Source organism: Crocuta crocuta, unplaced genomic scaffold (assembly GCF_008692635.1).
Source record: "Crocuta crocuta isolate KB4526 unplaced genomic scaffold, BGI_CrCroc_1.0 scaffold27, whole genome shotgun sequence".
Classification (NCBI taxonomy): Eukaryota; Metazoa; Chordata; class Mammalia; order Carnivora; family Hyaenidae; genus Crocuta; species Crocuta crocuta.
In genome coordinates, this window is record NW_027532250.1 from 717348 (window position 1) to 726142 (window position 8795).

General features: G+C 49.0%; 1 pseudogene across 1 annotated transcript in view; it reads left to right on the top strand.

Annotated features, from left to right (window-relative positions):
- LOC144243345 (serine/threonine-protein phosphatase 4 regulatory subunit 1-like) overlaps positions 1 to 8795 on the top strand; it is a 76067-nt pseudogene that overhangs the window by 43320 nt on the left and 23952 nt on the right. The window contains exon 12 of the transcript XR_013338625.1: positions 2556 to 2702. The product of XR_013338625.1 is annotated as a serine/threonine-protein phosphatase 4 regulatory subunit 1-like (transcript). The remainder of the gene's footprint in view (positions 1 to 2555; positions 2703 to 8795) is intronic.

Consider the following 8795-nt stretch of genomic DNA (forward strand, 5'->3'; position numbering starts at 1 on the left):
TGGAGGCGCGTGCAGCGGGTAGTAAGATTCTGAACTGGGCCAGGGCTCAGATTCTTTTGCACATGAGAGTGAGTATGTCGGGTCCCATCTGAGTGTCTGCAGCTCCGGCCTTCCTGTTTGCCATCAGGTGCTCTTCGTGGCCATTGCACTTGCAGCGACCCCTGGGAGGTGTGAGATCACACAGTCACGCGTGGTATCAGGATCATCACCGTGGCTGCCATACTGCTGGCAGCTCCCATCGTGTGGCACAGCGCTCTGCTCCGGGATTAGCAAGGATTATCTTGTTTACTCTTCCTGACCACCCTGCGAATAATGGCCTTGCTTCTGAATTCCTCTTTGTTTTAGAGGTGAGGGAGCCCGGGTGCAGAGAAACGTGGTGGTGCGTGCTGGGGCGCGGCGGAGCTGGAGACACCGGGATGCCGGGCTTGGTTTCCTGGGCTCATCTGGGAGGTGTTTGGGGATTGCCTGCGCTCTTCTGGATATTGTGACTAGTATGTTCTCTCCCATTTTAGACTCTGAGCACTGACTGTAGGAAGTCTCATTTGACTTACCTGTGTGACTGAGCACAGGGCCTGGGACCTGGAAGAGTTATAGCGGAGAGTTGTAGAATGACACCAGCTGGCTCCACTTGCTAATGGAGCCGCATTTCTTCAGCTGCCCTCAGCTACTTGCCTGCTGTCTCCGGGGGCATGGGCGTCCCAGCCCCTCTTCACGTTTGGTGGCTTCACTTCCCTCTTCGTGCCCATCTTCCCGTCTCCTCACTGGCTGGCGTTTCCACTCTCTCGTGCTCTGGCTTTTCTCTTTTGATCTCATCACGCCCGCATCTCCCTCAGCCTTCTGTTCCCTGGCCTTTACCCTGAGCGTACCGCTCCCCTCCCCACTGCCAAGCTTCTTGAAAGAGGAGCGTCTGCAGCCTCCACCCTGCACGGGCCCCCAGCCAGGCGCACTCACCGCCCCGCAGCCGATGCCCTGAGAGCCAGTGGAGACGTGTCCTGCCCTGGACTCCGCTAGCCTTACTGTGACATCCAGGTTTTTGTTTCTTAAAAAATAGTTTTGATCTTTAAAGTACTGTGATGTATTTTAATGACACGGGAGGGCTGTGTAATAAGTACCCGTGTACCTACACACGCACTCAACAAATGCTGTGCTGTGCTGTCCCCATGCGTCGCTCGCTCTGACAGTGCCCAGGGGCGGCCGAAACAAAGCACCACAAGCCAGGGGGCTTCCAGCAGCACACGTTTATTCCGTCACACAGGTGGAGGCTGGAGGTCTCACACCCAGGGTCACACTCGCTCTCGAGGCTCCAGGGGGAGAATCTCGCCTCCTCCGGCTTCTGGAGGCGCCAACTCCCTTGGCCGCTGGCCGCATCCCTCAGCCTCTGCCTGCGTGTGCTTCCTCCTCCGTCCGTCTGTCCTCCCTTCCCCTCCCCCCCCACCTCTCTCTTGTGAGGACACTTGTGATTTCACTTAGGGTCACCCTGGTAATCCTGGATGGCCTTCCGGTCCTTACCGTGACCCCCAGTCACATCTGCAGAGACCCTGTTTTCCAAAGAAGCTCACGTTCAAAGATTCGAGACCTTGGATGCGCACGTAGCTTCACCTCGCCGCCCTCGGCAGGTGTCTAAGCGCCTTTGACGATCTGCTCCGCGTCCCCCAGGGACCGGCCCTCCCCGTGCCCTCCGCTGCCGCCCGGGACTGGGTCTGCCCTCCTGCTATGGGCTCCTCCCCTGCTCTCTGCTCCCGGCGTGTGCTGGAAGCTCAGTAAGTGTTTGACACCTCACAGTTACTGGGGACTTTGGCTGCCTCTAGTTGGACACCAACTGCTGTCGCCTCAGCCTGGTGATATCGCCGGGGCGTCATCTTTCGTCTCCCCGCCCCTCGCACGGGGACGTGGCAGTAGCTACCTTGCTGACCCTTCTGCCCTCAGTCTTTCATCGCCTCCAATTTACTTGGCGCGCCACTGCCGGAATGGTCTTCCTGAAAGACTGTTTTCATCTCGTCACCAGTTTGGAAACTTCCATGTCAGAGTGAGTGCGCCGCTTCTTTTGTAACTGCTGTCCGCTGAGCTGCCCCCCGTCTCCGCCCTCGGCCCGTTGCTGCTTCCCCGCCCGAGCCTCGCTGTGATGGGCCGCGGCTGCCATTGCTTGCACTGTCACTTGGAATTTCCTGTTCTTTCATGTCCCCAAATGTGTTCTCTGTCTAGCTTCCCTGGGCCCCTGCCCACGGCCCTCTGCGTATGCGTACGTGAGTGTGTAGGAAGCTGCAGTGCAGGCCGTGAAGGAAGGGGGTGCGTGTCACAGGCACGTGGGCGACGTGACGGGAGTGGGGTTCCGGGGAAAGGGATGTTTGGCCTGAGAGGAGAGGAATGGCGGGAACAGCCCGGCAGGGGGAGCAGCACCTTCTAGGGCCTCAGGGAGGAAGTGCGGGTGGAGGGTGGTAAGCCCTGTGTGGTCCACGCGTGTGGCAGGGGACAGGGCCGGCTTAGAGTTTGGTCTGGAGCCTGAGAGCACCTCGGCTCCTTCAGTGTTTCACCTTTTGCCCTTTGTCCCCTTCTAGGTTAGAAAATCAAGTCAGGAAGTGCTCCTGATTCTTCTGGAACAAGATCTAATTTCCCAGCACGATGTTGAAAACAAGGTGTGTCCAGTCCTGCTGGCGCTCTGTGCCCCAGACAGTAACGACGAACGTAAAGCAGAAGCCGTGAACAGAAGTCTCTCTGGGGAACGACAGCCCTGCACCCTGGTGGACGGTCCCAAACTTGGTGTGTACCTGACTTGAAATATCACACGTGTTCAGTATTGGCCAGCACGTCCCCCTAAACAAGGCGGCTGACAATTTGGCCTTGGTCACCGAAGGTTCACAGCTGAGATGCGAGTGTGTTCTGGAAGGGATCATCCCTGGATCAACAATCGTTTTAAGACAGCATAGCTGTCGAAATCAAAGTAGTTTAGGCAGAGTTGAAGCAAGATAGAGCCTTCTGCTGGGCAAGATGCAGAGATTTATAGGTCAACGAGTCCTTGACCCACTGGGTTCATGGGCCTTGTCTCCCAAAGTAAGGGGCCCAGTGTAGTAGGGAGATGATTTTAGGGAGTCCTTGAGCAATTGAGAAAAATCCAATAGACATGGGTGTCTGTTTATAGGTTCGGACAAGATGGAGGTAGGTGTGCCAGTGGCTACGAAATAGTCCACGCTGAAGAGTACAGCAGTTTGGGAAATGGCCTGTTAAAATATCCGTGTTCATGGCACGTAAAGGTATGTGTCAGAAGACTAGTACAAACTAAAGTTTCTTCTTTTCATTCTAGGGGCACCTGGGTGGCTCAGTGGGTTGAGGGTCTGACCCTTGATTTCAGCTCAGGTCATGGCCTCACGGTTTGTGAGTTCTGTCCCCGCGTTGGGCTCTGTGCTGACAATGCCGAGCCTGCTTGGGATGCGCTGTGCCTTCCCACTCATGCTCACTCCCTCTTTCTCTCAAAAATAAATAAACTTAAAAAAATAGTTAACTTTGTGGCATCCCTGGGTTTGTATGATTTTGTACCCATTGTGAAGTGACTCTACAGTCATGGACTTTCTCCTTGCTTCTGGAACCTTCATTCATGACGTAGCTGCTGCTGAGCCAGTACCAGCTCTCATGTATCACCTTACACGGAGACTCCCTGGCTTGTTCTCGTCCTTCTCCTTTGTGGACCCACGGGACGGTCGCCTGCCGCCATCTTGCTTTGTGGCGCCGTCCCTTCTCCACTGACCCAAGCGGATGGTGCTGCACGCCCCAGTCCTCCATGTTTCTGGTACAGAAGTAAATACCCCAGGATTATTCTAGCATTTTAGAAAAAAAATCGCACATAAGGATTTAAAAAAATCGTAGGCCTTATTTCTGAGTACAGTAAGATATAGGAGACCATTGTTTTCTTGGTTGAAGAAGAATGATGTTAGAGAAAGGAATTCTTTCTCGAAGTGAGGAAATAAGCAGCATGGAGCTAAAAAATTCTATTATAGCATCAGAGCATTTGGCAATTATTCTTCATTTATGTAAAAGTTTTCCTCAACTGTGAGTTACGGGGCTGGCTTTTTAAACTAATTTAAGTTTTTGCATATTCCATATGTTTATAAGATGAATCATGCTGAAGAATAATTGATTATTAAAATTCAAATTCTCCAGGGTCCCTTTATAAATTTCAAGTTTCCCTATAAGAAATTAAATTTATTTTGCAAAATGAACTTGGATAATAGCATTTAGTTGGACTATTTGGCAGTTGAACAGTGAACTTCGCCAGCTAGCTCTTCTTTTCTGTTGGAAAGTTGGTTAGGCAAGTTCCCAAGGTTACCACCAACGACCAAGTACCTTATCCCTCAAGCCTGATAATCCCATGAAAAATAATGCTGAAGGTACTTTTGCATGACTTTTATTTGGTTTTGTTTTCAACCGCCACATTCTTGCCAGCAATATTCTTCCTCCTCCTCCTCTTCCTCCTCCTCCTTTTTTCTCCTGGTGAAAATATTTGGAAAATATAACAAGCCTTCAAAAAGCTATCTCCACAAATCACTTACAGAACAAATTAGCTTACATAAATTGTGTTTTTCATTCTAAGTGAGTGGCTGAAATCATTACTTGAATGTGAAAGCTTCCAGGTGTGTCTGCAAAGAACGTTTCGTCTTGAACCCTCTGCAGGCCCGGATGCACCCACATTTCAGGGTATTTCTGGAGGGGCCCGGCTTCCCCTCCCATGGAGCCCTGTGGGGAGCAGGTGCCGGCTGCCGGGCCCGGCCCATGCGTTCTGTGCTCAGATTCAGAAGCTGTTCTGTGTCCCTCTCCTCGAGCCTGGAGGCCAAGGAAGGTGGGGACCCTGGAGAGGACCCGCCCCTCGGACGCCCTGTGTGGAGCACAGAGGACGCTCTTCGAGTTAGTTGGGAAATAACAGGATGGGCAGTGAGTGGATTTCCTTCGTGTGGTTTGTAGGGCTCCCCACGGAGGGCCGGGCTGTCAGCTGGTCCGTGAGTGACCTTCTCGAACCCTGTGGGTGCCCGCATGTGCTTGTGAGGTGATAGGGGAGCACAGAAGACAGCTGTGCTGCTCCGATGCCCTTGTGCTCTGAGTTCGCTCAGAGACCATGGGACACACACACACACACACACACACACACACACACACGCTCCCAGAACAGTGCAGTTCTCTGCGCCTCGCCCAGAGGAACCCCGGGTGCCTCCAGAGGCAAAATGTGTGTCTGTGCTTTCATCCCTTCACCCCGATGGAGGATACGGTCAGCTCGTGCTGAGGCCTGGTGACCCTGGTGCGCACTTTGGGGAAATCAAAGGTAGCCAGCTAGACGTGGCCTGGGCATCTGTGAATTGAGTTACGAGGTGGGAAATACAGGCTGGTGTCTTCTGTCCTGCTATCTCACCGACGGACGCTTTCCGGCTCATGCATTCTCTCTCTCTGTGGCAGACAGCGTCCGTGACCCCCTCCTTCATGCAGTCAGAAGGCTTGCCTCGTCACCTGTCTCCTGTCATTTAGTGATTGAACTCTTTGTCTTTATTTCTCCCTCAGAAGTGTGAGCTCCCAAACACGGGTGTCTTTCTCCCATCGGCACCCAGCACAGCGCCAGGCCCAGAGTCAGTCCTAAATAAATGTTAGTTGTGGAATGAATGAATCGGTAAAAACCGGCAGCGCCGCATCCTGTAATTATATCTAGACGGCGTAAACAGGCCACCGGAGACCAATTAGAATTCCTCTTGCTCACAGGAAGGCCATTAGCATTCCGAGATTATAACTAATTGTCAGAAGCCTATTTTTCTCTCTCAACACATTTTCACATTAAGGCTTCCTCATTTTTTGTCGTCATTCCTATTTTTAAGCTCATTTTTATTTGTGCATTTCTTTAAAAAGAATGCCGTGGTGATGTCTTCTTCTAAAGAATAGTTGGCTCCAAGGTGGTCATTCCTCGTGACTAGCTCCCAGGGCCGCAAGAACATCACTTCTTGTCACTCGGCACGCAGGCTGGCTTTTAATGATTCTGGATGTGTTTTCTGCGGGTAGTAATAAGGTCACGTGGGTGTGGCGGAGGGAGAGGGGTGGCTAGAGACACTGGGCACTCTTCAGTTGCCCGTTACCCTGGATACGGGAGCCCTGCGTGCTCATTTATTGTGGTCACCACTCTGTACAAGTCTGCCTCAAGCCAGGTCAGAAAGCTGTGTCCTCTGAGCTCTGCAGACACAAGCCTNGTGGGTGAGCTGCTGACCCGGGGCCTCCTCCTGCTAAGGCAGTGTGTGCAGTGGGGAAAGTGGGTTCAGAGACGGGAAGCCCGCCCTCCCTCCCTCCTTTCCTCCGTGCCTTCCTCCCACCCCTCCCCTTTTTCCCCTTTTTTGGGGGAGTGGGAGAGTTCTTTAAAAATCTGGGGGGGTATAATTTTCATTTTGTTTTAATTTTCAACTTGTAGAAAATTTTCAGCAATGAACTCTTGAATTCCTGTATACCCTCTCTCCACCTTCTCCAGGAGTATTTATTTTAGTCTCCCTCCTTATGCGCACGTGCACGCACACGAGCGTGCACACACACACAGATACACTTGCACGTACGTGTATGTATTTTTCAGAGCCATCTGAGAGTAAGAGACACTCTGCCCCTTCAGTCCTAAATATTTCAGTGTGTACTTCCTAAAAACAAGGAAATATTCCCTTAAGCAACCACAGCACATTGATCAAAATCAGGAAATCTCGCACTGATACTATGCAGATATCTCCTCCACAGGTCAAGTTCAGATGTCATTTGTCCAGGATCCAGTCCGCGATCACACAGTGCACAGAATTGTCACACCTCTTTGGTCTCCTTTTATCTGGAGCATATCCTGAGCCTCTGAGGTTTGTAACGTTTCCATGTTGGAAGAGCACAGGCCAGTTCTTTGGCAGGATGTCTCCCAGTCTGGGTTCGTGTGATGTTTCCTCATGATGAGATTCAGGCTCTGAGTTTCTGGCAAGAAACACAAAGTCACATGTTCTCGCGTGTCCCGGCGGGAGGCCCAAGACTTCAGTTTGTTCTGACATTGGCTCGTGTTAACTCTGGTGATTTAGGAGATAGAGGTGGTGTCTGCACAGCTTTCAGGGACTTCTTTCCCCTCTGGATGTAAGAAGAGGAGCCACTCGGAGACCTTGTAAGCGTGCTTTGCCAACTTCCACCTTCTAGCGTAGCGTCTGTTGATTGTTCGCATTGATCTTCTACCGTGAAGAGTGCTCCCTTCTCCGTTATTTGCTTACAGTTTGTTGAGGAATTTTCACATCTATATTCAAGAAGACTGTTGTAGGCAATTTTCTTTTCCTATTATCTTTTTTGCCATGTTTTAGAATCTGGGGTATTTGAGCCTCAAACAATGAGTTGGGAAGCATTCCTTGCTCTTCAGTTTTCTGAAAGATCTTATTCAAAATTGGCATGTCCCCTCCCCCAATTTTGTTAGAATTTAAATATTTGTCAGAATTTACCAGTAAAACCTCTGGTCCAAGGGTTTTCTTTGTGAGATGTCTTTTGAGATAGCAGATCCAATTCAGATACGGGGCTATATTCAGATTTGTCATTTCATTTGTGCTTGGATAAGTTGTATATTCTATGGAATTTATTAATTTCATCTAAGTTATTAAATTTATTGGGCTATTTATACTATTTCTTTATCTCTTTAATGCCTGTAAGATCTGTACTATTTTCCCCTTTCATTATGACACTGCTAGTTTGTGTTTTCTTTCTTTCCTTCTTCCTTCCTTCCTTCCTTCCTTCCTTCCTTCCTTCCTTCCTTCCTTCCTTCCTAAAGAGAGGGAGAGAGAGAATCCCAAACAGGCTCCACACTGGCAATGTGGAGCTCAACTCTGGGCTTGAACTCACAAACTGTGAGATCATGACCTGAGTCAGACACTTCTGAGCCACCCAGGTAGCCCTCATCCTTTTTTTCTTTCTTGATCAGTCTTGCTAGGGCTTTATCAATTTTATTGATGTTTTCAAAGAACCTATTTTTGTCTTTGTTATTTCTTTATTGTTTTCTTTTTCATTGATTTTGACTACCTATTGCTTCCTGCCTTCTACTTGCTTCAGTTCAGTTTGCTTATATTTTTCTAGCTTATTAAGGAGGAGAAACTATTTTTAGGCCTATCTTTTCCCTTTTAAGCATGTAAAGCTTTTATGTTTATATCTTTATGGTATTTTGACCCTTTTATTAAGGAGTGATGTTGTGTCTGCATCTCGTAGTCTATGGCCATGTTCGTGGAACTCCTCCAGGACTCTTACACTTAACAGTTTGTCACAGTGTCCTTGCTTGTGTCCTTTTACTCTCCTCCTTACATGTCTTTATATTTAAAGTACTCCCACTTCCGTGAGCATGGAGGTGGCCTTGCTTCTAGAGCCAATCTGACCGGTTCTGCTCTTTAATGGGAACATTCAGTCTGCGTATGTTTAATGTAACTATTCATTATGTTGGGATTGAATTCTACCATTTTGTTTTTTTTTTTTCCATTTGTCTCATCTGTTTTTGTTCCTCTGTTCATTCTTTCCTGCCTTCCTCTGGGCTAATTGAGTATTTGTGTAGTGCTATACTTTAATTCCTTTGTGAGTGTTTTCCAAACCTGTAACACCTTGCAATGAAGTCATTCTAATTCCTCTCCTCTCTGTGCTCTTGTTTTCACACACATTGGGACATATACATATACCTTCCTTAGGAGCTTGATAATACAGTATTATGATATTTGATTTAAACAATCATATCTTTTGAAGAAATTAAGAAAAGAAAAAAAAAATCCTCACTTTTTTTTTTTTTTTTTTTTTAACCA